At 37.4% G+C, this 12480-nt stretch overlaps 1 protein-coding gene across 1 annotated transcript in view; it reads left to right on the forward strand.

Annotated features, from left to right (window-relative positions):
* Positions 1–12480, forward strand: part of LOC124137666 (neprilysin-1-like) — a 140974-nt gene that overhangs the window by 453 nt on the left and 128041 nt on the right. The window lies entirely within an intron of this gene.

Below are 12480 nucleotides of genomic sequence, written 5' to 3' on the forward strand. Positions count from 1 at the left end.
ATCAAACGACCTTAGTTGGGGAAAGGAGAGTTTTTTCTGGGTATTTTACTGTCAAGTTTGGTTTTTTTTCTCCAGAATAAATGGAAAGTGTGCGTCAGATCAATAAGGTCTGGATTACTGCTTGAGCTGATTTGTTTTAAAAAAATGTTGATTTAATTTTCACCTTTACAATCCCCACTGCCTCCCCAGTGCCTTTTGTGTGAGGTTCTGCAGACGCTTCTTTGAGTGGCACCATTGCTTGGGTTTGATATATACAGCTTTGGTTTGAATATGTGTGGTTCTATTTCAGTGAAAATCAACAGTGCTAGTCTGAGGACAAACTTAATTAGGGCTCTAAATTTCTTTTCAAAATATGTACTTTCATGTTGCTGTAATCTTACAAACTTGGAAAAAAACATACTGGAAAGAATCAACAGTATTTGGGTAAATAGTACCAATTTGATGTCATTTCGGTTCTGGTCTTTATGTTAAAAATAGAGTCTTTGTATTGGTTGGAATTCTTGAAGTGGAAGTTGTAGTGAGGGTAGTAGTACTTGGAGTTGTAATATTAGCACTGGGAGTTGTTGTGGTAGTAGTACATAAGTACAGGGTTATCATTCAAAGTAATTTTATTATATTAATAAAAATATATTCATTTAAAAGTTTTACCAAAATAATGTGCAACTTCTTAATTTTTGGTTTATTAATCATATGAATTGACTTTTTATTTTTCTAAATGGTCTGTTTTGAGTGGATTAAAAATATGGATCATACAACTATGAAATGGGATAAAAAGTTGAAAAGTATGAATATTAATTTATCTAAACTATGATATGAGACAACTGCAACTGTTAATTTAGGAATGAGTTTCATTTCTAAAATATTTAATTACAATTTAGATAGATATATATTCAAAAGAGTTTACAATTATATTTTTTGCATAACCATATTGACCTGGAAAAATGTTATGCAAACTGAAACGATAAATATTCAGACACACTTGTCTATTCCTTTCATTAGAACCTAAGCTAGTGATAAATAAGTAAACAAACATGAAACTAAAAAAAAAGAGTACAAAGGTCTGTATGACTATTCATTACATTTCAAGTAGTTGTATGCAAGTAGTACATTAAGGTCACTGCTTCAAAATAAACATGTATTTTCTCTTGAAAGTGTGGCGCATCCATTTTGTGTTTTAAAAACAACTTTTTACTCGATCCTGCAAACAAAATATTTGTGTGTGCATAAAGCCTGAAGCAACGTTATTTGTTTTCCGTACCCCTTAGAATATATTAACTGGACGTCCCCTAAGACCTTTATGAAACAACGTAGAAATTGTGGAAGACAGAGTCCACATGTAGAGGTTGTATTTGATTAGCTTCGTGAACTAGGAACACGATCTGACAACTGATATAATCAGACAACTATAAATATAACAATGTTTACCAGCCTCGTGACATGACTTTCCTAAAAATATACATGAACATGATTGAATTATGAAGCATGTAAATAAACACAGCTAAACTCAGATCTGTTGATAAAATCTGGAGTCTCAAGGGGAGAGATGGTTGTACCATAAATACTCTGATAAAACACTGTACTTATATAAATAAACAAGTTAATTTGATGTGTCCTTAAAATGTGAACACTTGCTGTTTTAACTTCATTATTTCCTGAATTTTTGTCAGAATGATATATTTTGGACATAATAACAAATTCATATTAAAATGCTATCAAAATAATTCATGGAACAAACATTTGAAATGTTTTCTTCATGAAAAAAGTATAAAATTTATAACTCTTTTGGGAAATTATTTTTCTGAAACTATTTTCTGTTTTTCCATAATCTACTGATTATTATGGATTCTACCATGAATTTGAAATTACTCGATTCTGATTGGTCAATCAGAGGGTATCAAATCACTATAAACACCCTGTGATTGATCAGCTAATTTGACAGTTGCATCACATTGGAAAATGCATGTTCGGTTCCAAATTCAATTTAGCGCGGTTAAATCTACAGGTAACCTAGCTCTACACTGAAAACACAGTACCGTATTCGACGTAATAAGCACCCAGGGCACTCTCAAAATTAGGAATAGGGGGCTCTTATTAGAATATTATTTTGGTGAAAAAAGCAGAGTTGAAAGATAAATTTTGTGGTTTATGCTGACAGCCTGAAATGTTTATGTACGACAGATATATTTTTCCAGAATTAAATTCCCCATAATTAAGGGTGCATATAACACACCAGTGTGTATCAAACGCGAATAAATAAGTCTTGTGTACATTGATCAATTGGAAGGGGTGCTAATTGGGATTGTTCACTAGCCAATATATTAGCAAATATCGCCATGGGCGCTTATTAGAGCGGGGCGCTTATTACGTCGAATACGGTATGTTTATCTCCTGATTATGTCTTCCTGGTTGTACTTATAGATCAATTACGGTACAAAGAAGCATGATACCAATGTAGGAGAACATTAGCTATTGCTAAGTACTTCAGACTTCCAACATTACCAGCTTCTGGAATAGTAACAGAGGAACCGCAAGTGGTAAATCGTTTAACCCAACTGGCACGTGCCACTATCCTTTGTAAATCTTTGAAAGGGTATCAAGTGCAATGCATGGATACCACCAAAGCTTCCCTACCTAATAAATGGACCAGTTTCTCTACATAATGAACGGACCCCCTCCGTGGTCTAGTGGTAGAGTGTCCGCCCGGAGAGCGGAAGGTCCGGGGTTCGATCCCCGGGCGGTTCGTACCAAAAGATGTTAAAAGATGGTACTTGTTGTTACTCTGTCTGGCGTTCGGCATTAAGGGGCTAAAACAAGGATTGGTCGGCTCGGAGTCAGTATACTGTGTCTGAGTGGGGTATTCATGTTAAACTGTGGCATGGTATCTCAGTATATAGGTTAGCACTATAAATCGACATTAGTCCAGAATAGCACAAGCAGCCACACACACACACCAACACACACGTACGTGCATGCACATCGCTATATAAGTGTAATAATTTTGGACACGTTGTTAAACCCTATTTCACCTCACATAATGGGATATTGCCCCAGCTTCCCTACATAATGAATGTATATCTCTGGAATACTGTACAAAGCGACGTTAAACCCAACTCACTCATCCACCCACCATTACTGTTAAAGTTTTACAAAATCATGTCCAATCACAATTTTTTAACACCGCTTTCATCAATATTCCAGCAATATCACGGTGGGGGACACCAGAAAACGGGCTTCACAAATTGTACCAGGGTTGGTAGGCTAGGCTACCCCACCGCCACTTTATGAACAAGAAAATGCTGTGACATCTAGGCCTCTTCACAATGCAGTGTGCGCTGTGTTAAACAGTGATTTTCACTAGTTCATACCGCCTACTTTTATGTATATTTTGGATCAAAATCTCTAAAAAAAACAAGTAATTAAATCGTGTAAAGGTCAATTTAAAAGAAAATCTTATTTTTCAATATCGGTTTTATTGAGTGCAATGACAACTTCTCACAGATTTGACAAAGGTGTTGAAACTCAATAGATAGGTGAGGTGAGGTGAAATGGGGTTTAACGTCGCGTCCAAGATTATTGCACTTATATAGCGACGTGCATGCACGTGTATGTGTGTGTGTGGCTGCTTGTACTAGTCCGGACTGATGCCGATTTATAGTGCTAGCACACTGAGATACCATGCCACAGTTTAACATGAATACCCCACTCAGACACAGTATACTGACTCCGAGCTGACCAGTCCTTGTTTTAGCCCCTCAATGCCGAGCGTCAGACAGGGTAAGAAGTACCATCTTTTAATGTCTTTTGGTATGACGCGGCTGGGGATCGAACCCCGGACCTTCCGCTCTCCGGGCGGACGCTCTTCCATTAGACCACGGAGGCGGTCCTCAATAGATAGACCCATTGGTCATGTCGCTAGAAATAAAGATACTGGGGGAGGGAGTGCAAGAGGCTCACCTGTCATGTTCAGAAAGGGGAGGGTCCAGGCTAACAAGGTTGTGATATACAGGATCCAGTAAAACAAACAGAGTCATTAGGGGAACAATTAGCAAACATGATTCTACTTTCCAAGAAAGCACTCCTCCTGTTTAAGTTCCTTGGAGAGCCATTAACACCTGTTGCCATCCCCTTCAACTTAATGGAAGCGGGTGATCAATATTGCGCCCCCTGTTAAATCCCTCTGGTAGTAATTAACACAAGTGTGTAATTACGATTCTCCCACACTGTGAAGTGCTCACCCTATCCAGTGCTGACTGACCTTCCAGACTAAGATCTAGTCTCTGAAATAAACATATTTTTACAGAAAAAACAGATTCAACTTAGACTTACATCTAGTCTCTGAAATGGACATGTTTTACAGAAAAAAACAGATTCAACTTAGACTTACATCTAGTCTCTGAAATGGACATGTTTTACAGAAAAAACAGATTCGTCTTAGACTTACATCTAGTCTCTGAAATGGACATGTTTTACAGAAAAAACAGATTCGTCTTAGACTTACATCTAGTCTCTGAAATAAACATATATTTACAGAAAAAACAGATTCGTCTTAGACTTACATCTAGTCTCTGAAATGAACATGTTTTACAGAAAAAACAGATTCAACTAAGACTTACATCTAGTCTCTGAAATGAACATGTTTTACAGAAAAAAACAGGTTCAACTTAGACTTACATCTAGTCTCTGAAATGAACATGTTTTACAGAAAAAACAGATTCATCTTAGACTTACATCTAGTCTCTGAAATGAACATGTTTTACAGAAAAAACAGATTCAACTTAGACTTACATCTAGTCTCTGAAATGAACACATTTTTACAGAAACAACAGAATCAACTTAGACTTACATCTAGTCTCTGAAATGAACATGTTTTACAGAAAAAACAGATTCAACTTAGACTTACATCTAGTCTCTGAAATGAACATGTTTTACAGAAAAAACAGTTTTTAAATTATCTTAATAAAATAAAATAAAAAGGAGCCCAGAGACTCCCTTCATTTTCAGAAACAGCAGTAAACTAGATTTGCCCACTATTTTAATTTTGGTGATTGTCATGATTGAAAATATCACCTTTTCCCCCGTTATTTATTATAAACTTTTTGTGCAGTTGTATACTAGGAAATTAAATTATCTCATTACAAATGTAAAACCTTGAAACGTCAATTCTACCTACCTAACCCACAAGGACGGTTCACCAACCCTTGTATTTGCGGCTTGAAAAGTACTTTCGTGTTTGGAAAATCTTAAAAAATATAAACAAAAGTATCCAAAAATATTTAGGGTCACGATAATTCTTTATCATACATTTTGATATGATTATATACAAAATCAACTTTAACCAAAAATATTCTTGAATAATAGGAGACCACTGAGGGAAGCAAAAGAATACACGCTGGTCAAGTAACAAAAATGGCATTTTTGCGAAACGAAAAGTCTCGATTGACGAGTTAAATGAGAGATTTACAGTTTATAACGAAACATTTCAAGGGAAGAATTAACCGCTAGAAGTGATATTAACTCCATAAGTGACCATCTGTCATTATTTTGCCTTATCAATGTGGAGCTAACGAAGAAAGAATGTCAACAATTTGGTACGGGATAGTCACTTATGACAAAGGGAGACAATTAGAGGGAAAGTAACTCTTTATGACAATAGTTCCATCAAAGTGTTATATTCACTGCAATGAAAATATCACTTTTCTCAACTTCAGAAAACTCAGTCATTCACTCTGAAGTAGATAATAAAACAGCGTCATCACTATCCCCCGCCATGGAGCACATGAAAATACTGTTTGTTCATACACTAGTGGATAACATGGAAGTTAATGTTCACTGTAAAAGAAAGAGTCCTATTAAGCCTTTAAGAAGGAAATCGGCACTAGGGTTGATTTATGTCATCAGAAAAAAATGATTAAATGTGAAATTTATACACAATGGAAAAAATAATTAATGGCACCAATGTTCAAACTCAGTCTTGATAAGTACCTCTTAGATAAGCTTGCAAAGTTTCAATCATGTTACTTCAGTAGTTTCTGAGAAAACCTGTCCCAATTTTCATGCAGTATGTACTATTAAAGTTGAAAAGCATCGAGCAAGGGCCATAACTGTTTATGCTCAAAATCTAAAAACATGTAGCAAGGGAAGTAACTCTGGAAAAAAAAAGTAGTTTATGGCTCCTGTTTTCAAACTTGGTCTTGTCCCCATTCCACGTAGTATCTTAGAAAACCTGTCCCGATTTTCACGCAGTATGCACTATTAAAGTTGAAAAGAATGGAGCAAGGGCCATAACTGTGTATGCTCAAAATCTAAAAACATGTATCAAGGGATGTAACTGTTGAAAAAAAAAGTAATTCATGGCTCCTATTTTCAAACTTGGTCTTGTCCCCATTCTACGTAGTATCTGAGAAAACCTGTCCCGATTTTCACGCAGTATGCACTATTAAAGTTGAAAAGCATCGGGCAAGGGCCATACCTGTTTATGCTCAAAATCTAAAAACATGTAGCAAGGGAAGTAACTGTGGAAAAAAAAAGTAATTTATGGCTCTTATTCTAAAACTATTATGTCCCCATTCCACGTAGTATCTGAGAAAACCTGTCCCGACTTTCCCGCAGTATGCACTATTAAAGTTGAAGAGTGAGTGAGTGAGTGAGTGAGTTGGGTTTAATGCCGCTTTTAACAGTATTCCAGTTATATCGCGGCGTGTCAGCTTAATGTGGGAGGAAAGCCCGAAGTGATGTAGGTCTCAGACGTTTACCACTTCGGTGAAACCCACGAGCACGGGTATGGTGCTGACAAACCTAGAAACATAATCGGGGCGAACCGGGATTCGAACCCACAATCATAGGTTTCTGGCGTGCCCAAGGGACGCAACTCTGCACAGCGAATCGTGGCGCCTTAGACGACTGGGCCACCCGTGCCCCCTAAAGTTGAAGAGCATGGAGCAAGGGCCATAACTCCAACACCAATAACACCAATTTTCTCATTTGAGAACGTGAGCAGCAACATCGGTGTGACTTACTTAGCTATATTTGGAGAAAATTTGTCCCCATTGAGAAGTAGACAGACAGAAGGTAGACATGAGTGATGGACAGACGAACTCTGTTCCTATATCACACGGCAGGCCTACTTCATGGCGGGGATAATTTCTGTCATAATGTCATAATTTCTTGACACTTAAAGCTGTAATGTTCTTTTTTGTGGCATTGCTAGGTCTATTATTGATCTACTACCAATTACTACCATTAGTTTTGTAAATAAAGCTACTATATGCAGTTGCAAGTTGGCAAAGTGAGTGTTTGTGAAGTGACGTCATATATATGATGTATTAAATATGAAGTCACTTGAAAGATGGTTAACAAGCAGAACTGTTGGTTTGTTTGGCAACAAGGCTATGCATTACTGTTGTGGCTATTGTGCATCATATATGAAAGGTTGAATTATTATAGTGTATAATTATATGATTGTAACCTAGCTTGGACCAGGCGTTTTATATTTTCGGATTACGGACCCGCCAACTCTAATTTTTGAGAAAATGTAAAAAAAAGCAGATTTCCATTTTTTTTCCCACCGATAGCCGCATAGTCAGTTATTTTATCTGTTATCATCACCTTTTAGTAAAAAACATATTAATTTACCGTTGTAAACCAGTAAAGAGATACATAATTGATCTTTGTTGATCTCCAAGCCGAACATGAATAGTCTCCCTTGACAATTGTCCGTGTTGTAGGTGGTAGAATTTTTATTGTTACAAGGGTCTTTATCGTCACAAATGGCGGTCTTTTGAGCACAGAATATGTTCATAAAGTATGCCAGAGGCATTCTGCATTTAAAAAAATGCATCTGGCTTTTTTTTCTTTTTTTTCCCCCTCCTCCAACCCTGGACTTTGGGCTGAAAAATCCGTAATCCTAAAATAAAAAAAGCCTGGCCTTGATTATGTACAGGTAATTGTGTATGTGTGTGTATGAATGTGTGTGCCTGTGTGTACATGTGGATGAAAGTGACGACATGATGTAGAGGATACTTTGTTATGACTAAATGTGAAATTTATAAGGCTGACCAATAACACATTTCTAATCCGTTTGGCTCCAAATGAAAACGATGAATTGCAAAATAACTCAAAATTGTGAATAGTCAATGTCAATACAGTACATGCCAATGAATACACGTCTCACATATTTATTAATTTTTCAAAAATGGTTTCTATCTTTCTGCTTCACGTTGAAAGAAATCACACACATCAACTGTTTCACATCGGCTGAGTGGAACATATCTTGTCAGTCAACAACGAAGCATGTGCAGTGCGTGTTTGCGCTGTCCCTCCTACCAATGTGCCCCTTAAGGTTCTACTACACCAAGGGGCGGTCGGGTAGCCTAGTGGTTAAAGCGTAAAAGCGGCGTAAAACCATACTCACTCACTCACTCACTCACTCTACTACACCAAATAAGAACCAGTTGGGACAGTGCGGTTTTAGTAGGGAGCCTTCAGTGCAGTTCGAGAGATATCTGCAGGCTGTGATTGGAGGATATTGTGTAAGATTTTAATGTCTTTTAAATGTACATCCATCCAGTTATTAAAACTGACCATGTTTTTCTATATTTAGTACTGTCTTTTTCAACATGATGACTTATGCTGAATGTGACCACAGCTATTAAGTAGGTGACATTTGGTGCGAAACTGGGGGTGGTGTGTTTAGTTTCCGGTACTCGGAAAAGGACCTGGCTAAGCTAGTCATTTTTTTTGTTTTTATTGCTGCTCTTAGGCCAAACTGTGCACACATGTACAGGTTATAGCTGTTGAATGCCAAGTTAAATTTTTTTTAAATATAACGTTACTATAGAAGTCTATGGGAAAACATTTAGTTGTGTGTAACCTTAAACAACATGGTAGTTTCTTAAGCAACTTTTTCCAGTGATGGGAATATAAATAACAAACAGCAGATATTGTACCTTATAGACATTTGATAGACTATTCCCATTTTGAGTTATTTTGCAATTCATCATCCGCATTTTGAGCCAAACAGACTGTAGCCAAATAATGCTAAATGACATTATCTGTAATTTAAACTCTCAATCACAGGTGTGATGCAATTCTAAGGGACACAACTCTGCAGACCGAATAGTGCGCCTCAGACATGGCCACCTGTTGATCTCAAACATCGGTGAACAGTATGAAAGTTATCATCCAAAACTGGCTCCCACTGCAGATCTGCTGTCATATAGCTGGAATATTGCTGAGTGCAGTGTTAAACAACAACCCAACCAACCAACCCACAGTAGATATGCTTGGGTGAGATCCAGTGATATCTACACTGTAGATATGGCTGCAATGAAATTGCATCACAATGCCTTGCAGACTATTGTGACATCATTGGTTACCATGACGTCACAATCAAATGACATCACTAATGGGTCTGCTACTGAAGCTGTCAGCAGTACTTTTTACACTAAGACACTGCTTATTACTGTCTACAAACTGAAAAAGTTGATGATGTTGGATGATAAATAAAATCTCACCCTCTTGTCTTTTGAAATAAAAAATATCAGCCCCAAAGCCTCGGAGTTTTTCCACTTTTATCAACTCGTGTTGATATATTTGATATCAATAGACAAACGGGTGAGATTTACTATATCTCAGTATCTCTATTAAAAAATGAGTATTAAACTAACATTCTGTATTCAATTGAAAAATTGCTTATTTCAAACCCCAAATTGTTAGTAGGCTTCTTTTAATCATTTTTCACCATATTATCCTGATGCTGTCTGGAAACAGTAATGCCAAACCAGCGTAAAACCATTCTCACTCTTATTTTGTGACAATAAATGTTTAAAGCAAATTACATTCACATAACTGTTTCTGAATGGACAAGACCACACAACACGTACAAGGACAGGACCAAGCTTGTAAACAGTGATCACAAACATTTCACTAGGGAATATAGCTTTGCTTACACTCTCATAAAAGAAGATCCCCACAGTTCTGTAAAGTGATAGATTTCCTGACAGATTTATGTCATGTATAAAGTTTTATGGATAACAACTTCTTTATTGTTTGTGACGGTATTTCAGGGATACTTCATCAGGTCATTCACCTGAATAGGCTGAGACATTGTTACAAACGATATACAGGTGAAAACTTGTCCCAATTTCACGCAGTATGTACTATTAAAGTTGCAAAGCATGGAGCAAGGGCCATAACTGTTTCTGCTCAAAATCTAAAATGTAGCAAGGGAAGTAACTCTGGAGAAAAAGTAATTTATGGCACCAATATTTTAACTTAGTCTTCACAAGAATCTTTCAGGTAAGCATGAAAACTTTCATTCATGTAACTTCAGTAGTTACTGAGAGAACATGTCCCGATTTCATCCAGTATTTGCTAAGTTGAAAAGCACGGAGAAAGGGCTATCTCTGTAGAAAATGTATTTAAGACACCAATTTTCAAACTTATTTGAGATCATATCATAAGTGTGTAAAATCTCATTTCACAGTCAAACCTCATTGTGTCAATCCCCCCCCACCTCCCTGGAAGAATCTTCGAGTTATGCAGGGTTCAAGTCATCAGTGGAATTTCATGCTAAATTTGGAAACGTGGGACTCTTAAATGAGTTCAGACAACCAGAATTTGACACATCCAAGTTTGACATAACGAGGTCCGACTGTGGAACTTGTTATCCATAAAAGTTTCATGTCTTCCTGTTTTTCCAACTTCTAAATGCCTGTGAAAGACTTGATTTATATTGGGTATAAACTTTTAGCGATAAGTCTGCCACAAATATCAATTTCATGATTTGAAGATTAGACTTGGCGTATATCAGTTTCCATTTGATTGTTTTGAACAGAATATTGACGTTATCTCCCTTCGACTTGGCCGCAAGCATGGACACTTAATATATTCATGGTCCATGCCGCAAGTAATAATGACAGTTTCGTGGTCCAGTTAGCCTCCAGTAATTGAGATTTGATAATTTATTTGCTAATCGAATTGAAGTTCATGGTTGTTGGGTGTGTTTATTCATTGTTATGCTATCCATACCTCACGCGAAGCTGCCAATGTTGCCAGCAATGCATTGTGGGTCTGTTGTTATTATTGAACAACTTAACAAGAACACAGGATACAGCTAAAGTGGAACACAAGAACGACATTTTCCCCATGGTATATATGTTTTTTTCATAATCAGATGAGGAATTCTTTCAACACATTTAATTGTTTAGGTTTTTTTTTACACTTACATATTATTCATGATTTAACAGCCCTCAATCATTTATTGACATGCCCAAACAATGAAGAAAGACATCATTGTTTTGTGTGATTGTTCAAGCTCCACACAGTGATATATTGCTTGTTCCTGCGGAGAGGGCGGTCACGTAGCCTTGGTGGTTAATGCACTAGACCCGGGTTCAATTCCCCACATGGGTACAATGTGTGAAGCCCATTTCTGGTGTCCCCCGCCGTGATATTGCTAGAATATTGCTAAAAGCGGCGTAAAAACCCTACTCACTCATTCACTCACTCCTGTAGAGAGCACAAAAAATGAGTCATGGAAACAGGTAGAGGTTTAATATACATAGGTAGGTGTATTGTATATCATATTGTCAGCAGAAAAATATATGATACCCCTCGGCTCCGGGTAGACTAACATTAAGTCTCTGAAATCTTATATTACACAATGTCCTTCTTGACTCGAAAAATAAAAAAAATTCCCTATGCTGATTTCCCTATGCTGTGGACCGCCTCCGTGGTCTAGTGGTAGAGGGTCCGCCCGGAGAGTGGAAGGTCCGGGTTCGATCCCCGGCTGCGTCATACCAAAAGATGTTAAAAGATGGTACTTGTTGTTACCCTGTCTGGCGCTCGGCATTAAGGGGCTAAAACAAGGACTGGTCGGCTCGGAGTCAGTATACTGTGTCTGAGTGGGGTATTCATGTTAAACTGCGGCATGGTATCTCAGTGGGCTAGCACTATAAATCGGCATCAGTCCGGACTAGTACAAGCAGCCACACACACACGTGCATGCACGTCGCTATATAAGTGTAATAATCTTGGACGCGACGTTAAACCCAATTTCACCTCACCTCCCTATGCTGTGGAATAGAGCTAGCTTGAGCTGGCTAGACTTGCTTTTGTATGCATTTCTAGATTATTATTTTTTCATAAAATAAATATATTCCACGGTCATGGTGCAGGACTTGGCTCTTGGCTGTTTCTTCAGTTGGGGCTAACAGTATCTGGACATATTTGGAAGTGTTTTTCAATTTGTTTGTTTGTTTGTTTATTGTTTAACTCAGCAATATTCCAGCTCTTTGACGGTTTGCAAATAATTGCGTCTGGACCAGATATCAGTGATTGACATCATGAACATCGATCTTCGCAATTGGGATACAATGACATCCATCAACCAAGTCAGTGAGGACTGATTTCATCAGTCACTTCTTACGACAAGCGGAAGACCAGTTCTGACCCTTTATGTTTATGTTCATTTTGGGGATG

This window comes from Haliotis rufescens, unplaced genomic scaffold (assembly GCF_023055435.1).
Source record: "Haliotis rufescens isolate VD_foot unplaced genomic scaffold, xgHalRufe1.0.p SCAF_94, whole genome shotgun sequence".
NCBI classification, from domain to species: Eukaryota; Metazoa; Mollusca; class Gastropoda; order Lepetellida; family Haliotidae; genus Haliotis; species Haliotis rufescens.